The following is an 11441-nucleotide window of genomic DNA, read 5'->3' on the forward strand; positions in this document are numbered from 1 at the left end:
CAGACAGTTAACAGTCCCATTAAGTCTTTGAATGGCAAGCTCCAATGGTCAGTTTAAGATATGACTATGATCTCACATTGTTTAAGGAACATCCTTAAAGCTACCTCTAAATAGCTTTTCCTCTCTTGTTCAAAAAATCTTCCCATTAAGATCATAAGTTATTGCTCTAACACATTTGCATCAGTTTCTCCTCTATTTTTCTATTCTTCTCTAATTATGCCTGATCTGAAAGAATTGAACCATATAATTTATCTTTATATTTTAGACTATGGAATGAATTCAAATCCACATTTAACTTTTCCCATCAATTCAAAAATATTCTACAATTTACCTCTCTTAAAGAGACTTACATTGAAATTATTTTCCCTAAACTGAAGATGTCTCTGATTCAGTTCCTGTAATTAATTACACTATTTGTATTAATACCTAATTGCTCTTATATCACTTTAAAACATCTAAGGATCCTATTCCACATAGATACAATGTAACTTTAAATCCCAGTCTTAGTCTATGGGGTAATGATTCAACCTTACATTTGTATCTTTATTTCACAAACTTCTTTCTCCCTTTGTCCAAAGTACTCCCACTAATATCTAGAAACAACATTATCTTTCATTTGACTATACAAGAGTATCAATGTAACCAGTCATTTGATTAAAACAACAAGATTTCTCATATTTGCATTTATCCAATTTTCCATTTTTCCCCCAAAACCAACTTCTTTTACAATGGTAACAGATTCTGGCAGATACCTTCCATTTTGTCACTACCTGCTTATTTCTGATTACAGAGACCTGCCATATCATCTCCCCCTGAGGGTGGGCTCTTTTCCATCAGATGACAAGCTTTAATAATGAAAACTACCAAACCAAAACCTGTCTCAAATCTAATCTTATCAGTTCTGCTGACTTTAAGAAGCTAGATTCGGAGGCTTCTGACCTCCAATTGTTCTCTTTCTTTCAGAAAAAACTCAAATCCCAGTAACTGCTGCTCCTCCCCCTTCCTTCCCTTCTGACAGGTGGGTAAAGGTAAAACTCTTTCTTCTTACCTAAATCAAAGGAGAGGAGGGGAAGTGGGAGAAGAGACTGGCTTTTCAACACAGTCCTGACTTTTTAAACTTTAACTCTTTTAGAATTCCTGTCTCTGCCTTGTCTTCTATCCCTGGTCCCATCCAGGAAGTCATAAAATTCAAGAATTTAAGTCCAAAATCCTTGTTTTAGTTAACAGCCTCAATTTCTTGATTAAGTACAATTCTTAATCTAACAACATTGAGATTATGAGAAAAAATGCTTTTTCATAAATTCCCCCAACTCAGTTCTTTGTTATTATAGAATTTCTAGATATCGCAAAGTTTCCAAATTTTCTATTCACAAGACCTCCTGTACATAACAATTACAACAGGAGATTCTCACAAAGTCTTAATTAATAATCTCACAAATGCTATTAAGTGATAGCAAAGCAATTTTAACTGAACAATAATAGCTTTTTAACCCATTCATCATTTTTTACAATTCTTAACATTTAAACCATACAAATGTATGTTTGAACCATATAAATTTAATGCTTTAAATATTTTTATGTATTTAGAAACTTGCATAACCAAATATAACAGTTTCAAACTATCATATTTTATCACACCCTTTTTTAAAATATCAATTCATATATAACAAAAGTCAGACCTCACAAAGGTCTCTCAAATTTTACAGCCTAAGAGAACTCTAAAAATACAATTTAGAAATAAGATGATTCCAATTACATTTTCAGATTATCATATATTGAAATTATTGATCCTAATTTGGCAGCCCAATTTCTCCAGGCTTCATCTTATGCATTCCAATCCCTGACTCTAATCCTTCAGAGTTTTTACAAAGAGGTTTGAATTAACAAAAGGCCTAAGGAATTTGAAGGAAGTGGGCCACTTCCCTTTCAAGCAAAACGACCAAGATAAAACATTTTTAGTTTTCCCTCCCTTTGTCTGCCTCACCATGAGAGGGGGTTCCCTTTCACTTGCTGAGGAGGATTGACAAAGGTGAGTTGAAGAGGAACACAGGATTATCCATAATAAAGATCTCAGGCCTAGGTAAGTTACTTTGGGCCTGGCATCCCTTTTGAGAACAAAGGATCCTGCCTTTTAGGTATGCTAATTTCAGGTGGCCAGCTTCTTCAATTGCTTTGGCATGTAGTTTAATTTCCTACCACTAGCCAACAGTAAGACTTCATATTTTTATATAATCTCTGTGGAAACAAAATTCAGTCATACCTTACATGGGCAAAGCTTAATGATTATACAAATCAAAATCTTTCTCATAGTCAATACCCAGATTCAATTAAACCTTTCATCACTAACTAATCAGCCCTATTTTCCAATCGGGTTACAAGTTTCTCTTAGCTTCATCTCCTGATTGACACACCCAGTCTTCTAAGGTGGAGTGGGGGGGGGGGGGGAAGGGGGTGGCCAAGAGCACATGGACCAAGAGCCACATGGACTCAGCCCACCCAAATCCCTTACTTCCAGCTTCAATCTCCCTTTCTTTCCCAATCTGTACTGAAACATTTTATTCTCCATATCTCCAATTTCAATCTTTCTTTCCTAATCTTGACCCAAACGATCTCAAACATTTCAAATAAATGAAAAAAAAATTATACTGACCAGGCTTCTTCTCCAACTGCTTTTTACCTTAAAACTTAAGAGTTAAATGACAAACAATTTAATCATATTCTAAACAGACCACTGAATCCCAAAAGCGATCATCCCATCATACAGAAGATCCCCTTTACTTCTACAGTTTTTAAAACACTTGGCTTGATGTTAGATACACTGAGTTAATGCAAACACAGATTTTTTTTTAAACCTTTAGGACTTAATCAAACCTTAATTTAGAGCTCCCAGCTTTTTTCTCTTTATCAGCCCTCTCCTCCTGATTCCTTATCAGTTCCTTTATGTTTTCTTGTCCTCCCTCAACCCGGCAAACTCAGCAGAGCCAACACTCACAAGGACTCCCTGTTTCTTGTTCAGAATTTCTTGAGAGCTTGCTCCAGGGTGTAGAGCAGAATTTCCCTTATCTCAGAGACTGGGAAGGAGGCTGGTCAGCCTGCCTTCCTACCCTCAGATTAAGGTCTGGCCAAACTGTGCCAGTCTCTTGGTCCAGAAATTGGGGTGCCAAGGCTTAGAGTCTGAGAAGTTTTATTCAAGAGCCCCCGTAAGGGTCCCTGCAAAACTCAAGCCTCCCAGTCTCCCCAATATCTAGCCAGACTCAACCAACCCCACCCTTACAATGTCACCCAAGCTTCCCTTGGGTTCATGCACGAACTTACATGACTGCAATTGCTCACAGCCAAATCACTTTCCCCGGGTCAACCCACCAGTGCTTTCCTTCAAAGCACTAGGAGAAATCCATTCTCCCCGCCTAGGTCAAATATTTTAAGAGCACTTTTCCCCGTTCCAAGCAAATCTTATTTCTCAACTTGGAACAAATCCAGACATGACAAAGCAGGACTCCCCCACCTTGCTCAGGCACCTGACTTGTGCTGTCTATGGCCATTTTCTGTTCCTTTTCCCCCTTTACTTATGTTCCTGGGTTCCCAAGGATTCCAGAAAAATACTCCCGGGAAATTAGCAGTCTGAAGAAGGAAATTTTCACCTGCAGATACTAGGGCCCACTGCAAAAGAGTGGGGGTGCCACCCATTCTCTGCATGAAGTACCTCTTTCTTCTGATGCTACATTGTTCCTGCAGTGAGCCCCCAACTGTTAGAAACATATTCACATTGTCTAGGAATAAGCAAGACTCATTAGGAAGTCAGAAATGTTTTAATTATAATTTACATTTATTCCCCCTGAATAAATGGGTACCTCCCCTGAACAGAGTACAGGAGAAAGTACAAAGGACTCAGATGGACACCAGTCCTTCAATAGACCTCACCTTGAATCTCCTGCCAGGCTCTTCATTGGCCAGATACAACCCCCCGACTGCCTATGTCATGCCCTCCTCAAATGGCTCATTTAAGCATGTGTACAAGCCTCTGACCTTTCACCTGACCAACCTGAGGCTTGTTTTCTCCTAAAGCTGGGGTGGGGGAGGGGGGAAAGTACACCTTCATTTCTGTGGAAACAAAACTCCTCCTCCCATTTCTTACAGGAGGCAAACAGAGTAGGTGAAATAAAAATGAGTATAGATTTATTCCCTTGAAGCTAACTTGTACATGATCATGGAATCAGAAGTAAGGTTCTGATAAACTTGAACAAGAGAGTGAGGGGGTTTAAGTAACAATTCAGAGCTTCAGTTTATGATCTCCATGTCAAAGAAAGCAAGTTCTTAGGTAAACAAGGCAATTGACAAGGTAGGGTTACTCAGAGATGCAAATGTCTCTAGCCCACAGCTCTGACAGCAGACTTTCTGTCACCACAGACAATAAAGATACTCCTGGTCTTTGAAGTTGCTGAGGCAGGAAAAGGGGATTTTTAGCATAGAGCAAAAGCAGTTTGGAGGCTTTAGATATTATTGGGGTTCAAATAATCTGAAAGGTTTGACAGTGGCTAGGCCACCAAACCATTTTTTTCAACAGTGGCAATTGCATTAAGTGACTTGCCCATCTAGTAATGTTATACCAAGAGCGAGTGAGACATACCACAGAGTATAGGTTTTAAATGGAGAATTTATTAGCTGGTGGCCATTTGGGGTTCAACCCAACTCAAAATGACCAAGAGTTTGGGGTGGAGAAGTCAAATTTATACAATAGATCAAGGAGCAGTGGTTAATTATCTCTTGAAACTTGCATATGTTATTTTAGCAGGCTTGGCAAGCCTCTTCTACTTTTGTGATCATGATACATGAAGAGGAACCTCCTAAACAGGCTGCAAGTATAGCATATCATACTGCTGACAAAGTGTCAACTGGATTACAACCCAGGATCTCTCTGTCCAATTTGCCATTTACATCCCACAACATAAGATAAGAATAAGGAATTCAAGAGAATGTCTGGGGCTGAGGCCTTCATCCTTCAAGGCTGTAGGCAGACCAAGGGACGCTCCAGCTGGGTTTGTTGACACAAGATAGAGACTGTCTCTCAGCCAGCTCAGGAAAGAAACAGAGATTGCTGAGCATCAGGCCTTTCCCTTGGCCATACTCCATACTCCCAGAGCAGTTGCGGGGTTGGGGGGGGGTGCAAGGACACCCACTGAATGCCAAACAGCAGGAACTAAGTCTGTTTTTCTTATGCAAACTGGGGTGTTTTAGTTAGAGGCTGAGGCAGGGTTTTTTTTTAGCAATAGCTGGCTGCTCAGGTATCACAGTAAGTGTCTCACATTGGAATTTAACTCAGGTCTTCGTGACTCCAGGGCTGGCACTCTGTGCCACCTAGCTGCCCCCAAACCATTTCTTTTAGGGATTTTATCCTGTCCTGGATTGGGCCTGATGCAGGCTGTTCCCCTGGTTCAATACGGGAACAAAAGGAGACATGAAACAATTAATTCTAGGAAATTTACTCAAACTATAGGCTGTGGGCCAAACCCTGCCCACTACCTATTTTTGTACACTCTAGGAGCTAAGAATGATTTTGACATTTTTAAAAATGAAGTTTTATTGTATTTTAAAATCTCAAAACCATTATTAGTTCAAGGGTCGTATTAAAACAGTTGATGGTTAGGATTTGACCCTTAAAATGCAATTTGCTGAGCCTTGAGTTGGAATATCACTACTTCCACGTTCCACTCTTTTGTTGTTAGGTCTTTAAGGCCTTATTCAGGGTCCTCTACCACTTAAATTACTTTAGGAATATTACTGGCCCACCCAGACCTCCTTCAGACTAAAACTGAAATATAGAAAAAGCCAAACAAAACAATGGAACATTTCCTTGAAGGAGTAACATTATCAAAGACCAGAAATCCCAGGGTTTTGTTCAGCTTCCCCATTCCACCTCTACCCCGCTTTTCAAAGGATCAAGTTGAAGTTCTAAAAATCAAGTCCACATTGTGGATGATCCCAAATTTTTGCAGATCACATTGAATCTCTCAATGTAAAAAGGTGACCATAAGCTAGAATGGCACTAGGAACATGAAGGCTACAGCAAAGGTGATGAAAATTACTGAATAATCACTAATCCTCATCATGGATCAGGGAGAATTGCCCTTTGACACTACCTTACTCAGTGTCCCCTGGCTCACCAGCATGAGGCTCCTAGGGAGGGAGGAATTTAAAACGAAAATAAAATCTTCACTCCTCTCTCCAGAGGGGAAAAAAAGATTGAGAAAGACAGAGAGATAAAGAGATTATAGAAAGGAAGAGAGGCAGATAAGCTTAGGGGTAAGAGTGAAAACTTTTTAAACCATCTGCCTGTCTTTACAAAATTAACTGGGAGTGCAATTTGAAATTATGCAAACAGAATAGATTTATAGGTTAATTAGAGAATGGCCACACAAATTATGGTACATGTTTGTAATGGACTATTACCATGAAGTAAGAAATTATATGATGAATACAAAGAAGCATGGAAAGATCTATTTGAAATGATACAGAGTAAAGTAGAGCCAAGAAAACAATATACACAATGAATTAACAATTAAAATGGAAGGAACTACATTTAAAAAAACCCCACAAAAGTAAATGTTGCAAAATCATAAGGAACAAGTCTAGTTTGAGAGAAGAGATATGAGATGACATTCTCTGTCTTTTCCCCCAAGAGGTGGATGACCTACAATTATTGCATATTGTGCATATTTTCAGAAGTTTTCAATGTGTTGATCTGTTCTACAAATTTTTCCTTTTCCTTTTTTTGTCTTTAAAAAATATTATTTGTTATATGAAATGACTCTCTATGAGGGGAAAGGAGGGATACTGGGGAAAACTATGATGTGGAGGGAAAAAAAGGACAAGAACAATTTTTTTTTTAAAGTGAAGGCTATTTGAGGATGAGAGTGCCATGGGCATGTTTGTAGGCAGTACAGATACAGTCTGTAGATAAAGAGAGATTAAAATTAAGTGAGAGAGTAGGGGTAATAGAGGTAGCAATCTGCTGGAAAAGACAGGATAGAATGGGATCATTTATGCATGTATAGGTACTAATTGTTCTTTAAATTTTTCATAGCCTTCTCCCATGAATCCACCAAGAATTTTTCTTCTTTGGTAGCTCCTATAGAGTTAGTTTTATTTCCTTTTTTGAGACTGGACAATTTAAGATCTCTATTTGGTCTTCCATTAGTTTGTTTTGAATTTTTAAAAGTATTCCTCTATGTCTTTATGTGTTCTCAGATTTTTTAGTATATAACTGTACATAATAGGTTTTGATTAGTTTTAATCGTTTTGGTTTTGTGTTCTCAGATTTGTTAGTATATAACTGTACATAATAGGTTTTGATTAGTTTTAATCGTTTTGGTTTTATTATGGATTTCTTCCTTGCTCATTTACTATTTTATTGATTTGATTCTCTGCTCTTTTTATTCAGATTGGCCAACATTTTTGGATAACAGTTTGTCAAACTATCTTTTCAAAGAATTAGTTTTTAGGGTTTTTTGATCATTTTTTATAGTTTTTATGATTTCTAGTGTATTTCTCCTCTTTTATTATTTCCTCTTTTACTTTAAAGTTATTAGTTTTATTTTAGGTTTATTTGCTAGCCTCATTTTAAGTTTATTTATTTGTTGGCTTTCTAATTTTCAGAGATGCATGTTAAGCTCATCAGTCTTTTTCTCTACTATGTTAATATGTTTGTAGGGATATGATGTTTTACCTGAACATTGTTTTAGCTGTACACCAGAAAATTTGATATTTTGTTTCATCATCATGTTTAATATAATTATTAGTTATTTCTATGATTTGTTCTTTGATGCATTCATTATTTAGGATTTCATTGTGAAATCTCCATTTGATTTTGTCTTTTATTTGTGGTCCCTGAAATGATTAATATTTTTTATTGCATTCTGGTCTGAAAAAGACATATTTATTATATCTACCTTTTTCACATTTGTCTGTAATATTTCTATGCCCTAATACACATTTTGTAAATGTTCCATGTAGGACAGAGAAATACAAATATTTTTTAGCATTCTTATCTAAAATATGTTATAAGTCTTTTAGCTCTAGTTTCTCTAGAAGTTTGTTCAGTTCTATATTTTCCTTTTGTTTGTCTTTCTATTAGACTTATCCAAAACTGAGAGAGGGCCATGGAAATATCCTGTTACTATTATGTTACTATGTCTCTTCTTGTAGTTCTGTTAATGTTTCCTTTATAAATGCTATGGCATTTGGAGCATAAAAGTTTAATATCACTATTGAGCTGTTTTCTGTGGTTCCTTTTAGCATAATGTAGTTTCCTGCTCATATTGCTTTTTATGTCTCGAATGTTTGTTTTTGCCTTGTCTAATAACATGATTGCAATTCTTGCTTTTTTGGATTGACTTCATAAATATGTTTCTTGTAAGCAATAGATTGCAGGGTTTTGTTTCTTATCCAATGTCACTCTTCCATTTTACTAGATTCTTAAATCCATTTGCATGCACAATTTTGTGAGTTAGATATATATTTTCCTCCATTTGACGCTAATATTATTTCCCCCCAAGTTAGGATTTTTTTTGCTCTTTTCTCTGTAAACACAGTGTCTCTTCAGTTATTTTGGTATATACCACAGGCATCCTGATTCCCACCAGTTCCCTACTGCTTGCCCTCAGGTTATGCCTGCCCTTATATCCCCAATGCAATACCCACAGTGGCTGTTGTGAATATGCAGGTGAATTCCCAGGTTTGAAACCCCAGATTTGATAGACTTCCTTCATTGAAGATGGAACCAAAACATTTATTCAAACACCACAAAGCCAAATCCATCATAGCCACAAAGAAATATATACACATTATTAATGCAGGGGGCACTGCCACCCTCAAGCTTTCCTCTGTTAGGCCTTCCCACAAACAGACTCCCTTAAGCAAAATCACTCCCACTAGCTGCTCTGTTCTCTCTGCCTGCCTCCTCTTTCTCCAAGCTCCAACTCCCTCTGTCTCTCTCCCAGCTCTGACTCACTCTGTCCCTTCCTGCTCCACCCATTCAGGAAGCTCCTCCTACCACTGGCTCATGTGACTCAGGCTTCCATGTGACCTAGGCTCAAAGCAGGTCACACGGGCCTATTAATGGTTGGGAAAGATCTTCCCATTTTTATTAACATTAAAGCCTTCTGCCTCCCATTTATTACTCCTTTCTCTAGTTTTGCTTATTGATTTATTTTTCCTGCTTGTTTTTGATTTAGTCATTGCTTTCCTTTTTTCCCCATCTTGGCTAAGTAGTCCAATAGAATCCCTCTTCTTCCTCTTGTATTCAATTTGTTTTGTTCATTAATTTTTAAATTTCTGCATCTTTTTCTAAAAAGGATTTCTTTCCCCATTGTCTTCATTATTTATCTTCCATTTCTGTCTATATTAGACTTTTATTCTTTGATTTCTGGCCCTTATACTTATTTAGTCCTTCTTTAGTCTCCATTTCTCATAGAATTAATATATGAAGAAGGCAGAGGCATCTCAGCATGAGTTCCTGTTTGACACAAATCCTAGTTCTGCTACTTACTACATATATGTTCTTAAGGAATTAGATCACTTAATCTGAGTTTTCTCATCTGTAAAATGAGGGGGTTAGACTAAATGATCTCTAAGCTCCCATTCTGCTATAGCTCTATGAATCTATGTCTTCCTGATTCTAAAGTCAACCATTTATCCTGAAAGATTCATACATGCACATACATATGTGTATAAATATACAGACATATATGCTCAAAAATGTACATATGTAGACACATACATGTGTATATAATATATAAAATCATACAAAAATAGTAATCTTCCATTATATATGTGTTTATGTATGTGTATATGTATACATATATACACATACATATGATAGCTATGCAGAAAATGATAAACTTGTTTACAATTGTTTACAATTTATATATATGTATATGTATACACAATTGTTTGCAATTTATATATATGTATACACACATTATATATATATATCTATATATCTATATACACACATTTATATAATGCAATAAAGTAGAAAACCTCCATTATTTCCAGTAGTTTTAAAATTATATATATATACATACATATATATATATATGTGTGTGTGTGTGTGTATGTATTATATATACCTACTAACATAACACAACGGAGGTTTACCATTTTCCTTACAATCTTTTGTTTTGTACATCTAAATTTGGTGCTCTCTCCAAGAAGTTAATATAGATCTCCCAGCTACTAGTATCCTCCATAACTTTGTGTCTATGTTTTAATTTACTTTTCTTGTACACATTTCCTGCCCAATAGAATGTAAGAAAAACCTTACTACTCTCTGGTGGAATCCATTGGTTTGTTGGCCTGAGGTTAATGCCATGTGATATCCAAATTCTATACAAACACCCTAACCCTTCCAAAATTAAAAGACAGCCTGGGCATTTTGTAGATTGAAAGAAGCAGGGGATGGACCCACATGTAAGTGAATGCAATACCAATAGGCTCTCTACATCCTACAACTTGTTCTGGGTGATGGGAATACATACTGCCCCTGCAAGACGCTTACATTCTACAGGGTGAAGCAACATGTACTTGTGTTGGCAATCAAAATGGGCTCTTAGCACTCAGTTCAACCAAGTGCCCTTGAAGAGTTTGGCCTTTGTTTCCTTGATTAGATTGGGAGTCCGTGGTGACCTCCTTGACTCAGGGGAGGGACCAGTTTACATGGGTTTGAGTGGCGTGTTTGGGACATTGGAGGCTTTTAGACCACGTGGGTTTAAGTCGCCTGTTGTAACAATTTCAGGTCACGTGGATGAATCCCATGTGTGACTCACCCTTGACCCTGAAAAATTTATAAAACCAGGGGTTGGCTTTCTCTTTTTTGGAGCGCTTACCCACAGCCATTGTGGCGTGCATGACTCTAGGCCAGCCCTTGTTATGAGCTCCCAGGCCGAACTTAGATGTTAGTAATTATGAATTGTATTTGGTCTGTCTGTGGATGTTTGTAATTTGTTTGTATTTTGCTCTGAAGTTTAGGGTGCTGGATTTTTCCCCTGAACTAAGTGAATGGTATTTGTATGCCCGATTAAAGTAAGCTTGTTAACCCCTTAACGTTGCTTTCCTTGGTAAAGCAGATCAAAAGAACCTGGGCTTTGGCAGCATTCTTGTTATTGGGCTTCTGTTGGTCTTTCATCCCCACAACAGCTTCTAGCTGGATTGTTGCAACAGTAATAAAGGAGAACATAGCAAGCAAGCACCAGCCAGGTCTGGGGAAAGGGTTGGGTGGGACTGGAGGGGGCTGGAAGGGATGAAAAGGCCCCGTGAGAGGATGAGCTTCAACTGAGCCTGGAAGATCGGATCTACGGAAGCTCCATGGGTGGAGACAGGTTTTCGGTGTGGTGTGGGTGTGCGAAGGGTCTGGCACAGGGTATCCTCCCGAAGGGACACTTAAT

The sequence above is a fragment of the Trichosurus vulpecula genome, chromosome 3 (genome assembly GCF_011100635.1).
Source record: "Trichosurus vulpecula isolate mTriVul1 chromosome 3, mTriVul1.pri, whole genome shotgun sequence".
NCBI lineage: Eukaryota > Metazoa > Chordata > Mammalia > Diprotodontia > Phalangeridae > Trichosurus > Trichosurus vulpecula.